Consider the following 16,024-nt stretch of genomic DNA (forward strand, 5'->3'; position numbering starts at 1 on the left):
CAAGCAACAAAAGAGAGGACCGAGCCAGGAAGTCTTGGGTGTTAGTGTGGAGGTCAATAAGTGTGATTATCATGGAAATGAGATGAGACGAGAGCAAAGCTGTACCTCGAAGCGTGAATTCTTTGTTAACTATTTAATATTGTTGAACGCTAACACACTTACAGATATGAGTTCACAAAGTCACATTAAAGGGTGATGAAGCTGATGAATGTCTTAGAGAAATCAAACGAGGAACTAAATTTGAGCTGATTTTAAAATATGCAGCAGGTGACAAAAATAGAAACACCATAAAACACCACACTGGTCTAAAAATAACGATTACAAGTCACTGGAGTGAAACTGGGCTTCTGATCAAAAATAATAAAGCTCACTGCATGTCGGAGTTAAATGTGGTTTCATTTTCTGTAAATGAAAGGAAAAAAATAGAGAACAGAGGTTTTCGATCTATTTGGGACTGTACTTGGAAGCTGCTCAGGTCCATGACATGGCCTGATTTGGGGTTGGAGTGGACTCTTTCATTACAGAGATGAAGTTTGCAAAGGCTGTTATTCCCTGAGCAGAGAGGTTACTTGGTGGCACGTTGGATAACGGATGATTGGACCCAGATTTTTTTTTCTGAAACAAAAAGCGATTCTAGGAAATGAGGTGCTGATCAACATGCAGCTCTGTGGAACACGTCTTCAGCCTAATCTGCTGTTTTTGCTTTGCTTCGGTCACACTTAAAACTTTGACCGGCTAAAAAATCTAGCAAACAGCACAAACGCAAGATTTTAAATAATTTATTTGGGGACAGAAAGCTATCCAGAGAAGGGAAACTCAAACAGTTAGTACATGTGGCAAAAGTTCATTCATTCCAGTAATTCAACTTAGACCAGGGGTCTTATAGCAGCTGTCCATCATGTTTTAGAGGTGTCCCTGCTTCAACACACCTGACATTAACCCCAAGGTGATTGACAGACTTCTGCAGAGCTTGATGAGCCGCTGAACAGGTGAATCAAGTGTGTTGAAGCGGGGAAGAAACTAAAACATGCTGGATAGCGGCTCTCAACGACCAGGGTTGCTTAGCCTTGACTTAGACTGAGAAACCATCTAAAGGCTTTGCTAGTGTTTTCGATTCATTAATTGATTAGAGTGACACTTTCAGCATAAAATATTGAACCTTTTCACAATATTCTAAATGTCTGAGATTTTGAATGTGACACAAATAAAATGATATGGGATGGTGAAAGTTCATTCATAGACTAATTCCTTGCAAAGCTAGATATTTCAAGCCTTAATTTGTTATAAATGTGACTATTGTGGCTTGCAGCCTGTGAAACACGAAGCACAATTTTATACACAACACATTGCCACATATTCTAATTTTTTGAGTTTCACCTGTATGAATAAGTGATTACCCTTCTTATCTAATCATAAACAAACTGTGAATGATCCTTGTAGATTCAAATGATGACGAATGGACTGCTTTAATTTTTTAAAAATGTTTTGCTTCTCAATGGAGGAGTTCTGACAATTTTGAATGAGGGGTCAGTTCTAAGGGTAGGTAATCTTGGTTAACTTTACTGAAATGTATTTAGTGATTGTGAAGTAGAAACAGAAAAAAATCTGGGAAGGGGCAAATGGTTCCCCACAGTTCTGTATGCTAGAAGCTTCTACACAAACAATCAAGCTGTTTATTTGGGCCCCACACATTTTCCTAACAGTCTATTGGGACTATTGACTGAATGCATTCCTTAACTCCTAAATTTAACCATTAACCATCACAGCTGAATGCAAACTATCATTTGGACTCATGCTTAAATACTCACAAAAATGTTGTTGCACCAAAGGAGTATGGTATTTAGGTCCCTTATGCGGTGTTCTTGAGCCAGCTTTTTATCCTCATTTTAAAACAGAAAACTAAAGAACAAGTTCACTGAATTTTCAAACACATTTGCAGTGGTCTAAATGCTCTGTGCTTCCATCTTTGTGGGAAAAGCTCTTGCACTTCTGTTTCAGGAAGTAGAAGTGAGCCAAAGCAGAATGGAGCAGAAGGATTTGGAGTCTTTTTTTTTCCTGATTTTCTAACATCTCTTCTCTGATTGGCTAACATCAATGCGATTCTACCATTGACTGTTTGCTCTGCAAAGTTGATGCTTTATCTCCACAAATGATACAAGCCTGGAGGAGTTCTGCCATGTTGTGGAGCGGCCAATGACAACGGTTAGCTTCTATCAGTCGAGTCACTCTCTGCTCTTTCCTGGATGCCAAACCAACAACAGCCATTGTGAGGGAAGACGGGTGAATCCATGAGTGCTAATTTTCATTGTGACGAGGATCTGACAGACTTTGCTAATCCAAGCATTTCTCCGCCTGTTTTCTATTAGCAGCTAATGCAAGAAATAGGGGTAGAAGACCACTTTGACGTTTAGCCTGCATGCTAAACTCATAGTGACCGATAATGTTTCAAAACCAACACATAAAAACTGTTTCTCAGTTAACTTGGTCTTTAAAGACTCTAAATTAAGGCATATGTGCTCAAACCCACTTGACAGCCACTGATCAACAGCCAGCAACAGGTGCAGCTGGCTGAGGAAGAAAGTGTGTGTGTGCGCGTGCGCGTGTGTGTGTGTGTGTGTGTGTGTGTGTGTGTGTGTGTGTGTGTGTGTGTGTGTGTGTGTGTGTGTGTGTGTGTGTGTGTGTGTGTGTGTGTGTGAAATAGAAAACCCAGCTGCTCTTTAGCCACTGTGGTTATGAACCACAGTCATGTGTCCTATCCACCAAACTAGACATTAGCTGGTCTAAAACAAGAGCACAGGGGGATCACTTGGAAGACATAAAAGAAAACCCCCATTAATCTCACCCACATGAAGAGGGGAAGAAAAACTTCCCCAAAATCTCTTCCTTTGGCCTCTTGGTGGATTTAATGTCACCCTTTTGGTAAATCAGTCATATTTATTCTAGAGCTCTGATTGTATAGTCTGAAATATGTCTCACATTATTCTTCTTATGGCACCATGAGGTAGGTTGAGACCGATGTTGGTCTTCTTGCACGCTGAGCTCACCAAAGCTTTTTTAAACTCTCTTCATGCATCGTTCAGTCAGGTGATGTGAGAAGCTGCGCCATGCGAAAGCTGAGAAGCTGAGCTATGACCAGGCACTCGTCCTGATGCATGTTTTGAAACACAGCCAGCACAACCTGAACTTTTGGGTATGTGGAGGCTTTTCAATCCCCTGGGTTACCTTGTCACCCTAAACAAACAGAACATTTGGAGTAAAGTTCTCTACTGCTTTACCAGAGCTGGATATAATGTAAGCAGGATTTATGGAAACATTATCAGCAGCTGAACTTGCTTTAGGTAAGTCAGAGTACTAACGTTACGTTATGATGATGTTGCCACTTTAAAAGTCATATGATGACATTTCACTACCACCATCTGCCAAGCCACCGACACACCTTCTCATGTGTTCTTCGTCAGGCCAACTGTACTATGTGTTTATGGCTAAACAGTGGCACGCTGCCTGTTGTCACCCAAACCATTTTTTTTTCTTTACTCTAGACATTCAGGTTTTGTGCATTGTGCTCCATTTTCCTTCCAGACAATAGTAATGAGTGAGGAAAAAGTAAATAAACACATTTCATGCGACATAATGGTGTCATTAAGTTGCAGGAGACAAACCTGACATATTTTCTCGACAATGTTGGTTTAGGCTCTTTTTTTAGGATTATAATGATCTGGATGATTGACATCCAGCCTCCAAACGGCTCGCTGCTTACCTTCCTATGTTTTCCCACTGACCTTGAAACACAGACTTCATTAAAGATTCCCTCAGAAACTGTTTAGTTATTACCTCAGCGACCATTACCCGACGTCTGCATGATCAGGACATTATGTTCGTCTAATGGAGCTTCACCAAAGAGGAGCAACATTAGGGTCTACCTCAATTTCACTTACCTGAGCTGTTGGGATGCAGCCATGCATGCTGTGACTGAGTGATTGATGATGATTGAACGTCATTACTTAGGGTTAGGGCTGAACTTCTGACCCTACCCTGGGGGGGGGGGGGGGGGGGGGGGGGTAAAAGACCGCCAACACAAGGTCACAAGCAGCATGTGGTTCATCAGGCAAATGAGTTACCTCTATAGAGGCGCGTATAGACACCAATGCACAGGCAGGTTTTTGCACACAACAGTTACACACATTCACACAATGGCGAGAGTCCAAAGAGGATTCAATATCATATGCCATAATCGGCCTCTAAGCCTGAAGGAGGGGCAGGGGGGTCTCTGCGATAGATGAGCTTAGAGCACTTCAATCCTGCTTTATCTGCTTATATTTCCTGTACTCATAACTTTTGGGAAACGTACGGAGGGGTCAAGGTAAGGCCAACCTCTCCATGACCCTGGAAAGGTATGTTACAGTTTGGCTGTGCTAACAAGGAAGAAGGTATTATTCACACTATAATACCCTCTTGTGCCACCAGTTTCCCTGTCAACTTCAAGGAAACGATTTGCCAGCCTGGGATTTTCATTCATCAGAACAGAATAACGCCGTATTACAAAAAATAAAAATCATCGACCACACACTCGCGTTATACACACAGAGACGTATTTACATACTTTTCTGGGAGGCTGTTCAAAGATGCATCCAACAAAACAGAGGTAGAAAGAAAAAAGGCAGAAAATTGGATAACAATGCCTTGCTCTTTCCTCAAATCCCCCCCCCCCCCCCTCTCTCTCTCTCAGCTTTCTGCACGTGAGACAGCAGGGCTCCTTTTCATTCTGCTGAAAGTCAGTCTAATCCAACTGTGGACCCCCACAAGGAGGGCAGGAGCTGGGTTTGGGGGTGGGGAGGTGGGTGTAGTGCCTTAAAAGAGGGAAATAAAGACACAAAGATTTGGAGAGCATCCTGTTGTTGTCTTACTGAAGCTTCTCTGTGACTTGTAGAATCCATCTCATCCCCTGAGCCAAACTTCATTCAGCTGCATCTTTTTTCATATTTGTTTTTCTCCCAAACACGTACACACTCACACATGCCAGACATCGAATCCAGGCATGACCATACTGCTTACGTCTCTCCCCTGAGACCTGCGACCTTATGTGGGGGCATGAGACATGATTTCTCATGTACCAGACCAAATTGCTCCCTATACGTATTCCCCCTGAAAGACCGGATACAAACCAGATGAGAATTCAGCAGAAATAAATAGCAGGTATAAGAGCATGAAAATTTAGCAGCAAACGTGTTGGGGGCTGGTTTTAGATATGTGACCTGACCTGTGTGAAGATGGTCATTGTACAGCATTCAACGTCAACTTTACTCAGAAGCCCTTTTTACAAGACACACCATGCCGGCAAATCGGTGTGATCTTACTGCAATGGTGTGTCTATAAACGTGCCATGCCGGCATGACGTTGCATGAATTTTGCGGCATTCGCTCTGCCTCGCTTGGTAGTAATATTGCAGTAATGGTCTGTCGTATGCACCCTGGCTCAACAGAGGCAGACGTCATGATGACGTGGGGAGTTATTGCTGAGCTCTGGCTGGCAAATTTATTGAAAATGAAAGTAAACACGGGCAATAAGGTTTGCTTTTTGAACAAAATCAGCTGAGATGGCAAACTGGAGCGCCGCAGCGCTCCATGAGCCTCTCTGTTAGAGCTGAATCTCAGAACACCAGAGACTGCACAGGGACTGATGGGGACAGACACCTTTAGGAGCTGCTTGTTAAAAAAAAACTTAACGATCACAGCTTCAATCGCAATAAAAAGCAAGTTATGTCCAAGATGAACGGAAGTCTGCAGCAGCGCAGAGACCGCCCCTTTATGCCGCCATCTCCTAATCTTTTATAAAATTGCCACTCTAACGTCCAGAAATGGTCAGTTTTCACCTACAGATGGACCTACATGCCACCGGTCATCTACAGACATGAATCTGCCTCTGTGCGTCTTCCAAGCTACAGGAAAAGATTTAACGCTGCGTGTTTACACTCAGATTGTCAACATCATGTTCCCTTCTCAAGGTTCTTCTCTGCCAAGGCTGTCCTGCACAGAATCATGGACTGAACCGTTATAATAGTAAATCATCATATGGTTGAATGAACAATAATGGTTGATGAATAATAAGAATGTTTTGATTAATCTGTGCTAGAATTACTGAAGTTGAAATGAATATTATTATTACAATGAAAGATTTATACAGTATATGATGATCAGTAATGTTTGATATGACAAGATAATCATTATCTACACTCAGACACAAGATTCATTAGAGATACATCAAGGTTAAGCTAATATCCTGACACATTGCTTTCTGTTCCACCAATCAGAACTCCTGTATCTGACGCGAGGTGTGTTTTCTGAGGTTTGTTGGTAAAAAACCCTTTTTACATGTCAAATTCAGATTTTTTAGGAAATGAAAATGTGACGGTTATTAAAACAGAGCTCACTTCACCGTGAGTCAGTTCTAGAGAAAGCTACGGACAGGCCATCCAGTGCGAACCCTCTTTAACCCAGAGCATATTTTGACAAGCTGTCAAAAACCTGCTACACACTGAAGCTGGCACAGCAAACGGTTCCTGCAGAACAAAGCTGATACAGTTCCAACTCCCTAACGATTTCATCTATCTGCTGTGACTCGGGAAACATCTCTGGACTGGAGCGTCGGTACTGCGGTTAATCTACTGAACCTCGGTGCCCAGAGGTCATCCGACCTTCCTGACCTCCGGATCCGTGAAGAGGGTCTCCAAAAGGGTGAGGTCGACACAGCATGAATTGCGTCTGATGTGGTTTTGATAACAATCAACTTCATGGTTCAATGCAAACCAAATTCTTTTTCACACCCATAACTCAGTTCTTCTAGATACAAGGTTCTGATAAACACACACCATTCAATCACCATACACCACATCCGATCCACCTAGATTCATAAATCACAGTAGTCTTAGAGCTTGTCATGTTTTAATTGTTTAGAAAATAAATTCTTATTTTTATAAACTTGACTCTTTTCTTGAATTAATACAAAATGTCTTACAATCCCTGAATAAGCAAAGAATTCCAAATCTTCTGGTTAAACATTCAAAGACCAATCAGACTGGATTTCCATTTTTATATGGAAATTCACATCACATTGGTCAAAGTGTAGGGTAGTATATCAAGCTTTAAAAGCACCCCAATACATGCAATAATTACTAAGTTACACCACAATTGCGCCACATTACCGCCACGGTCTGATCTTATAAACGGCATACAGGGTCCATGATGCCGCCACGGCATTGCGGCAAATTGACGGCATTGTTTTGTAAAAAGGGCTATACTTTAATAGATTTGCAGTGGTCCCAAGCAGGAAGAAACACCTTGTAAGTCATACTCTGGGGAAAAAAGCTTACATGCATCTGTTTGTGGACGTAAAAGTCAGCTGGAGAAGAACGTAACTGGAGATGGCAGGATTTGGACTCTAATTTCGTGATTTTTGGACATTTTGCCTCTGATTGGATAACAGCAACACGACTGACTGTTTGCTCTGCAGGCTTGGTTTTATCTCCACAAATAAGACAAGCCAGAAGGAGTTCTGCTGTGTTGTGGAGTTGCTAATGCTAACAGTTAGCATTTACTAGTCGAGACGTTCTCTGCTGTTTCCCGGAGGCTAAACAAACAACAGCCTTCCTTGTTGTGAGTCGAGATGGGTGAGTGACAGTGTGACGTAGATCTGTCAGGATTTTAAAATCCTAGAGTTTTATAGTCTATTTTCTATCAGAAGCTAATGCAGGAGAAAGGTGTAGGAGACTATTTTCATGTTCAGCCTGGATGAAAATCTGAGAGTGATCGATTATAATGAGAAATAAAATGTTGTTTCAGTGAAGTTGACCTTTAAAGGCATTTTTCTTACTGTGTCCTTGTTCCGATCATTTTGTCTCTTTCCAATAAGTTTTCCCCACCAAACTGGTGTTTGATCCAGTTATATTGTGGTTCTACAAAAAAAACTGTTAAAAACCAGTTTGGTTTTCCACAACCAGAGCGCCAACTCAGCCACGTTATTATCCCGCTTAAAGCATCTCTTCCAGTAAATGTTTGATCCTTCCTCTGTTTCTAAAAGGCTTCTTCAGTTTAAGATGTATGAGTGGTGAAACAAACTCAGAAAAGCAGAAAAAGAAGTCTAGTTGCTTTATAAACTCTTGAGTTGGCTCTGACCCTAAAGAGCTGGTGCTGAGCGAGCTCCAGGATGTTTTCTGTGGTGGAACCAGATCGAGCCAGCCCTGGTTTAACACTGGAACCTGTTTGGTGGAAGGAAAAAAACCCTAATCATCTAACAAGAAAGGTCTTAATCCGACCTATCAGAACACATGCCTGGTTGGGGGTAGGGAAAGAGGGGAAGAGTCAGATAAAGAATGTTGGCAATGTGGGGGAAAGGTCAGGAGACGTGAGAGGTCAAACAAAAGAAGAAATCTACTAGGGAAGAAATGGTTAATATTAAAAACCTGATAAAGAATCTGAGAGGTCTTGATTGAAACACACCCAGAGAGAGAGAGAGAGAGAGAGAGAGAGAGAGAGAGAGAGAGAGAGAGAGAGAGAGAGAGAGAGAGAGAGAGAGAGGAAGGCAGTGAGCTCATTAAAAGCTTAAGCTGCAGGGATAAGGCCGAACAGCAGCCTGGGTGAGGCAGGGTTAACTAATCTGAGCCACGGTTCTTCCCCTGGGATCTGGAGTGCACACTTTGCTCCACACAGAACTACAGCAGCTAATAAGATTGCAGGTGATTTCTTTCCACTTCACTCTCTCCCCTGTTACATAGAAGACAGGGCCAGGTCTGGATGCTGTTGAGCCAAACGCTTCAGATGCAGGAGGAAACTTTTAAAACTCGGCTCAGACCACTGTTAGTCAAGGCTAAAGATGATAAATTATTTAACAGTGATGAACTTCTGAAAGTCCGTCTGGAAAGAACTGTTGACCTTTGGCCATCCACCCATTAATCCATTGTCTACACCTACTCTGTTCTATTCATGATGAGGATAAGCAGCTAGTACCTACCTCCAGGAGTCATCGAGCTACACCCTGGTCAGGTCACCAGCACATTATTGGTTACACACACACACACACACACACACACACACACACACACACACACACACACACACACACACACACACACACACACACACACACACGCACGCACATGCACGCACACACTTCAGCTACCCAGACATGCGTTTTTATGTTAATGTATTTGTAGACGTTTTTGTCCAAAGTGACTAACAAATGCAATTGTAACAAAGAAGTTACCATTGAGGCCAACACCAGTATTTTTTCCGGCAATTGATCAGTCAAAATTACTGAAAGAAATCTGTCCATCTTCAGGTAAACAACAGTCGTCCGCAGTCTCCCTCCCCCATCTGGTGGTTAGACCATAACACAGGATGGGCGGGCTTTTCCCCTGCTCATACCAGAACCCCTACCCACCACGCAAATGGAGATTTGATCCTTGCATGAATCAAATTCTACAAAAACGTAACTGAGGGGGACTTTTCTTTTCAGGAAAATGTCCCAGTCGGTTTGCTTTGACTCCAGCGTCTACATAATATTTCAGGGTCTAGTTTTTTTTAAGAGTGATGCGTTGCAAGCTCCACCCTTTACTTCTCACCTATTTACCAACTAAGCTCCTTGACTACCTCCTACCTTGCTAACTTTGAACTGAGTCAACTTTAACCCCTCTGTGTGCTCCATCGTCAGACAAATTGCACCAAGATGGGAAGAAAGTGCATTCTGCGAGGAACCACTACCCACAATGCACCAGAGTTTCTTCTGTATGGTGGTGTGAGGCTGCAGACCAGTCTAGGTGTCCAAGTAGACTTGCAATCATACATGGAGTCATGGAAACTACAACTGACATTTTACAAGACTTTTAAAACCTGCTGATGATTTAAATAACAGAAGTTAAAAGTTACCCATTGTTTTAAAGATTTACACAAGGTTTTGGAATGGGCTACCAGTGATGCAGATTGTGAGCATGTGTGCATTTAGTGCAGAAACTCCAGGTTTAGGCACTTTCGAAAAAAACCTCTGTGGCAAAAGGAAAAGTAGAATCTCACTTTTTACATTTATTCTCTATCAGCCCCTCTTTATTTTGCACATAGTCTCTCTTCCATCTGCATCTTTGGTGATTGCCTCATCATGTTATTTCATCTTTTGTAACAACTGTACTCCTTTTCTCCTTCATTTCTTTTCAAATCTTCTGCCCTCAAGTTTTTCCTCTCTTACTTTCTTTCTCTCAGTCTTTCCAGACAGTGGTCTTTACTCCGTGTTGTCACTCCTTTGCCTCACTTTAGCCATAATTGGCTGCCTGAAATCATCCCTGTTCATTGGGTACACACACACACACACACACACACACACAGGAGCAGAGGAGAGAGCACCAGACACGGTGGGGGAGACAGAAAGGCAGTGCAATAAGTGGTGGGGGTGGGGGGGGGGGGGGGGGACAGTTGCAGGCGCCTGTGTCTGGTTAGTGTCTGCTGTTGATTCTGGTTGTGGTAATATTTAGTTTAAACGCCAATAGGAAACCACATGTAAATGTCAGACTGCCTTAAATGGGTGCTCAGGAGAGAAGCAGTATAAGGCAGCTGGATGCAGATGTGGGGGGACGTGCACAAACACAAAGATTCACTCGCAATGTAAACATACCGAAGGAACCGGAAGGAACCGGTATCAGCCTGATGCGATGCATTGTTAAAGTCGGATTAATCCTCAAGCAGAGAGACAATCTTGTAATTGCAGAGGAAATGCAACATGACAGAAAGCTGCTCCTTTTAACCATCATTGCCTGTAAATTCAATTGCAACTGACATTTTTTATTGGTACTAGACAGTCATTTGAGCAGCATGGCAGGCATTAGTTTCCCAAAAAATATTTGAAAATGCTGCAAAACAATAAGTAAATTTAACCATCAAGTCCAAATTCCCCCTAAAAATCAGTTAACTGCAGCCCTTAAATGTCCCATTTAACTTGTTTAGTCAATGCTTTGTGACTTTTTTCTTTTTCAATTCCAAATTTCTCATTTACTATATAGTCTAATGAGTTTGCTTGACCTAGATTTGTCTGCCCTCGATACTCCTGGGGGCTTTAACAGGAACATAATGATATCAGTGCAGATTTGCTTGGACAGAGGCCTGCAGATAAATGGGTCAGAGGGATGAGGGATGATGGTGCTACTCAGGTAGACAAACCTGTTAGGTGCAGCGGGTCTACGACAGGATGAAATTCAGCTGTTTAATTGCTAGAAGCTAGTTTTGATAGATTTGATTGGCTATGCACCAACACACTTTGAGTCGGTTTTATGGAGCTACAAGTTTTCTTCGTAAAACGGGTGCCTTTAAAATCTGGTAAATCCAAAATGCATAATCACACGGAGGGAATTAAGACCTTTCTCCGACATTTCTTTGACTGTTTGAACGTCATGCTTAAGAATCTCTCTTGCTTGTTTTTTGGTTTGTTTGTTTTTATAAATTTCATGTAGTCTCTAGAGTGAAAGAATGCTCTCTGAGTAGTTTTCATTGGGGATAAAATGCTCTCATGCCCGTGACCTGCAGGCAAGGTGGGTGAAGTGTCTTGCCCAAGAACACAATGTCAGAGCTCAAACCTGCAACCCTCTGGCAACAGGGTGGGCCCTTAAATCCTCTGCAGCCATCATCTCTTCTCCTTAATTTATTTACATTTATCATTATCATTAATATTCATGATATACAAACCTCAGCTCTCTGATTGGCTAACAGCAGCATGCCACAGGCCTGGCAGTGACAGGGTTTACTGAGAAAACGTTCTACTTATGAAGTCACTCTGAGTGTAACATGCAGGCTGAATGGGAAATTAGTCTTCTACCCCTATCTCCCGCATTAGCTTCAGATAGAAAATAGACAGTAAAACGCTTGGTTCAGAAAAGCCTGACAGATCTATCACACAAAAAAAAAAACGGTTGGGTTAAAAACAACCCAAGTTGGGTTGAGTTCATTTGACCCAATCTTGAGTTAATACCATTAAACATCTTTTGGCACCAGGATCCACATGAAAAATTATACTTTCTATTATATATATATATATATATATATATATATATATATATATATATATATATATATATATATATATATATATATATATATATATATATATATATATATATATATATATATATTATGTTTTAATAATTATTTTATATCTACATTGTAGTGTATGGTACTCCAGTATGTTTAAAAAGGATGTAGATATTGAATTACAAAACCAATTTTATAATTGTATAGCAATTTAACAATTTATAATTATGAGATCTGCTGTAAAAATAATTTATGAAAAAAAGTTGTATTATGTGTTTTAATGTATTAAAAAAGTTACAAAGTAATTTATAAAAAACATTTATTAACAATTGCAGTTGTTTCAAAACAGTCTAAATTTTAGGAACATAACCTGGAACAGTTATAAAATTTCTATGTCCATAGAAACACACACACACACACACACACACACACACACACACACACACACACACACACACACACACACACACACACAAATGCTCTTGTGTTTTTCAGAGCGGTTTTCAAGAAACTGACCTGTCTGCATTCTGGTCCTTCTATATACCATAAACAACATGCTGCAGGAACTCCCACGACGGAGCACGCTGCTTTTGGTAATTGATGTCATAGACAGAAAATGTCTTAAAGCAGACATCAACTGCCTCAAGAAGCGTATGTTCAGGGAATGCCTGGCCATTGTGGATCACAAACGCTTGGGAGCAACACTGTGATCTTTGTCCAAGGGCCACAACAAAAGGGTAGGCATTTTCCTCCACCCTAAGGAGGTATTCCACCATATTTGTCCCCACCTAAGATGGGCACAAAGAATGATAAACGTGAATGTTAACATAAAAGCCAATTATAAACAAGTACACAAATAACCACTTCAGAGATATGTAACTTTAAATCTAAATGTTAAATATGAACATTAATTGACAATAAATTTTACTTACTGAAAAATTATTCATGATTTATTTAAAAATGTAAGTTACTTTTTGCACCTCAAGTTTGCGTTTGCTAAATATTCAGTTTGAAAACATCCATTTTATACATAAATACCAATGTTTAGGTTTACCTTCATGTTTTTAGACTTCTTTCTAAATGTTTATAAGTCCTGTTTTATATGTAAATTTTATCATAAATATTTCAAAAAAGCAATATTTATATGAATTAAAGTCAAAACATTTAGGTTTAACATTATTTAGCTTTAAATTTAAACAATAAAAATATCTTTGTTAATGATATTACAAGCTAGATATGACTTTAGAGCTATTGCTTTTTTTAAACTGGTTTCAAGTCCACTCACCTGTTCTTCTCAACATTAAAGTTTGCTTTTTGCCCGATACAGTCAAGTAAAATAGACATTTGCTTAAATAAAACAAAGTATTTCCTCACAGAGGAATGCTTCAGATGTAGGTTGGCATATAGAATGGAGCATGTTGAAAGACCTGTTCCACTTTAATGTTGGGCAAACTTGGAGCAACTTGAAGCTGGAAACAGGCCAGTTCCCTTTGTTCATTCAGTTTCAGGCAACGCTACAGGGGCTCCTGTAGCAGTGATCTCACTTGTCTGCTTTCTCATAAATCTTTGCAGAAGATTGCTGTCACTGTCAAACTTGCACCGAAACACAGCAGATCAAACTGCCACAAGGTGTTGCAAATGAATCCCGGTTAGTGTGTTCACCTGAGGGCAGGACAGCGTCTCCGTGCCTGATGCTGTGCTTGTGTAAGCTGTGCTGTGAATGGATGCGTAACAAGTAAGGTGGCTGAGAGGAGCATGAATCATGGAAGCTAAAGCAACAGGGCCACAGCTCTAAAACTGGCTAATGTCAGTGCTTCTTGAAGTTGGCTTTAAACTTCCTGTAGATCCTTTCCCATGGGTATTCTCTTTCAGTTTTCAGAATGATAGTTAAGAACTTTGGTAGTAATATTGAAGATTTTAGATTTCTCTTTGAATGGCCTGAAACAGCTTACTGCTAACCAGATTGAAGAGCTAACGGCTAGTTTGAGCAGGGCCAAGACAAAAGTCAATAGCCAATTTCCAATACCCATTTTGCAGAGTATGGTCCACTATGAAGTGCACTTGGTGGAAGTGCATGTAAGACTTTGAGTGTGTAGTAAACAAGTGTGCAAATAATAGCAGAATTTGTACAGTGAGCATTGCGTCATTGACGGTGTTGTATCTCCGAAACTTCCTAGACCAGGACGACGGTTGCTGTTTGTGATAATGTGCTGCTAGAAATTTAACTGAATGAATTTGTAACAGGCGATTAAGTTGCTAGCATGATGTGTTTGAAAATACACACTGGTGACCAATGTCAGACAGCAATATTTTTCAACAGGAATGTAATGCATCTTTCCAACAGAGAAACATTTGATTTTCATCATATATGTACACAATAATAAAATAATAATATTTTTGATATTTACACTTGAAAATACATATTTTCGAAAAGGGCTCTCAAAGGGCTTCTCAAAATTTTTACACGGCAATGAATTGTGGGTAACACCCTTTGCCAAAGTTTAAACCGCTATGGGCTTTGATGAAATGCAGCTCAAGGGTAGTCTAGGACCTAGACGAGAGCTATTCAATTCCAGGCCTCAAGGGCCAGCACATTTTAGTGGTTTCTCTAGTCCAACACTCCAGATTCAGTGGTTGAATCACCTGCGCATCAGCTCATCAGGCTCTGCAGAGGTATGTCAGCATTCACCTGCTTATTGAAATCAGGTGTGATGAAGCAGGGCCGGACACCGGCCCTCAAGGCCTGGAATTGAGTAGCCCCGATCTAGGCCGTCAGTTGCCGAAGTTAAATCATTTGCTCTGCATGTTCGTTATGTCACGCTCCACTGGAACCTCGTCAGCCAGAGTAACTGAGGACTGGCCAATTACAGCACACTATCAGGTCTGGTGGGAAGGATGTTACTGTGACAGAGCGAAACTAAGATAGCGAGGGCTCATTTGACACAGCTGTGGCATCAACTTTGGACTATTTAGACCTGAGTCTTTTGTTGAGTCAAGAGCAGATAATTTTTTATGAGAAAAACTATGTATTTTTAATATAGTTTGGTTTTAGTTTCTTTAATACTGGCCTTTAGCACATAAATCTGGTCAGACCTTATGAGGTCAAACAAAGCTGTCTATGCCAGCTAAGATATCAGATGGTAACATGTTTCCCATAGAATCCCTCTTTGGTTCTTTTGGTAGAAATGGGACTTCATCTGCTCAGCCTGATATTTCACTGACACCAACATTATTGCTGTTCTGATCCAGTCCATTCATGAATCACCACAATTTGCATTTGCTTTGTAAAGTGTACTCTGGTGTGTCACTGTTGGTAAAGAAACCATAGTTAAACTATGCAGCGTGAGTCACAGCATTGCCGCTGTATGTTTAGCCAGCTTACGTGAAAACCAGACAGGGATATCCTCGGGAATAAGGACACTCCTTGGACCAACTTCTGCTGTGGCCTTAAAATCTTAACTTCATCTTTATTATTCTTTGGTGGATTAACCGAGCACACCCTGAACACTCACTGGCAGCACATAGGAGGCCAACCCAGCCTGTCACAGATAGTTGTACAACAACGGAAAAAACGGAACGATTTGAAGCTTTTATGGTGATCGTATTCCTCTTAGGTAATAACATCCTAAATCACAAGCAGTCTAGACACTGAATGTGGCTTGAACACTGTTGCTAACCATTTAAGCATTCTCCCTCTCCTGATAGTAACATTTTACTTTCTTTGACATTGAATAATTTATTAGAGGAAAAATCCTGGGTTAATTTAAACATTTAACAAAGCAATTAAAGGACTTTAACTTTATCGGATAAATGTCTTTAGTAGACACGATGTAGAACCAAGTAATGCCCACTAATAAAACACCAACACTATATATATGTACATGACTGTTGGTGACAAATTGAGAACATTGGTGAACGAGATTTTCCCAAATGTGTCAAAAAGCTTCCCATTTTCCTTGAATGAA

Source organism: Nothobranchius furzeri, chromosome 1 (genome assembly GCF_043380555.1).
Source record: "Nothobranchius furzeri strain GRZ-AD chromosome 1, NfurGRZ-RIMD1, whole genome shotgun sequence".
Taxonomy (NCBI): Eukaryota; Metazoa; Chordata; class Actinopteri; order Cyprinodontiformes; family Nothobranchiidae; genus Nothobranchius; species Nothobranchius furzeri.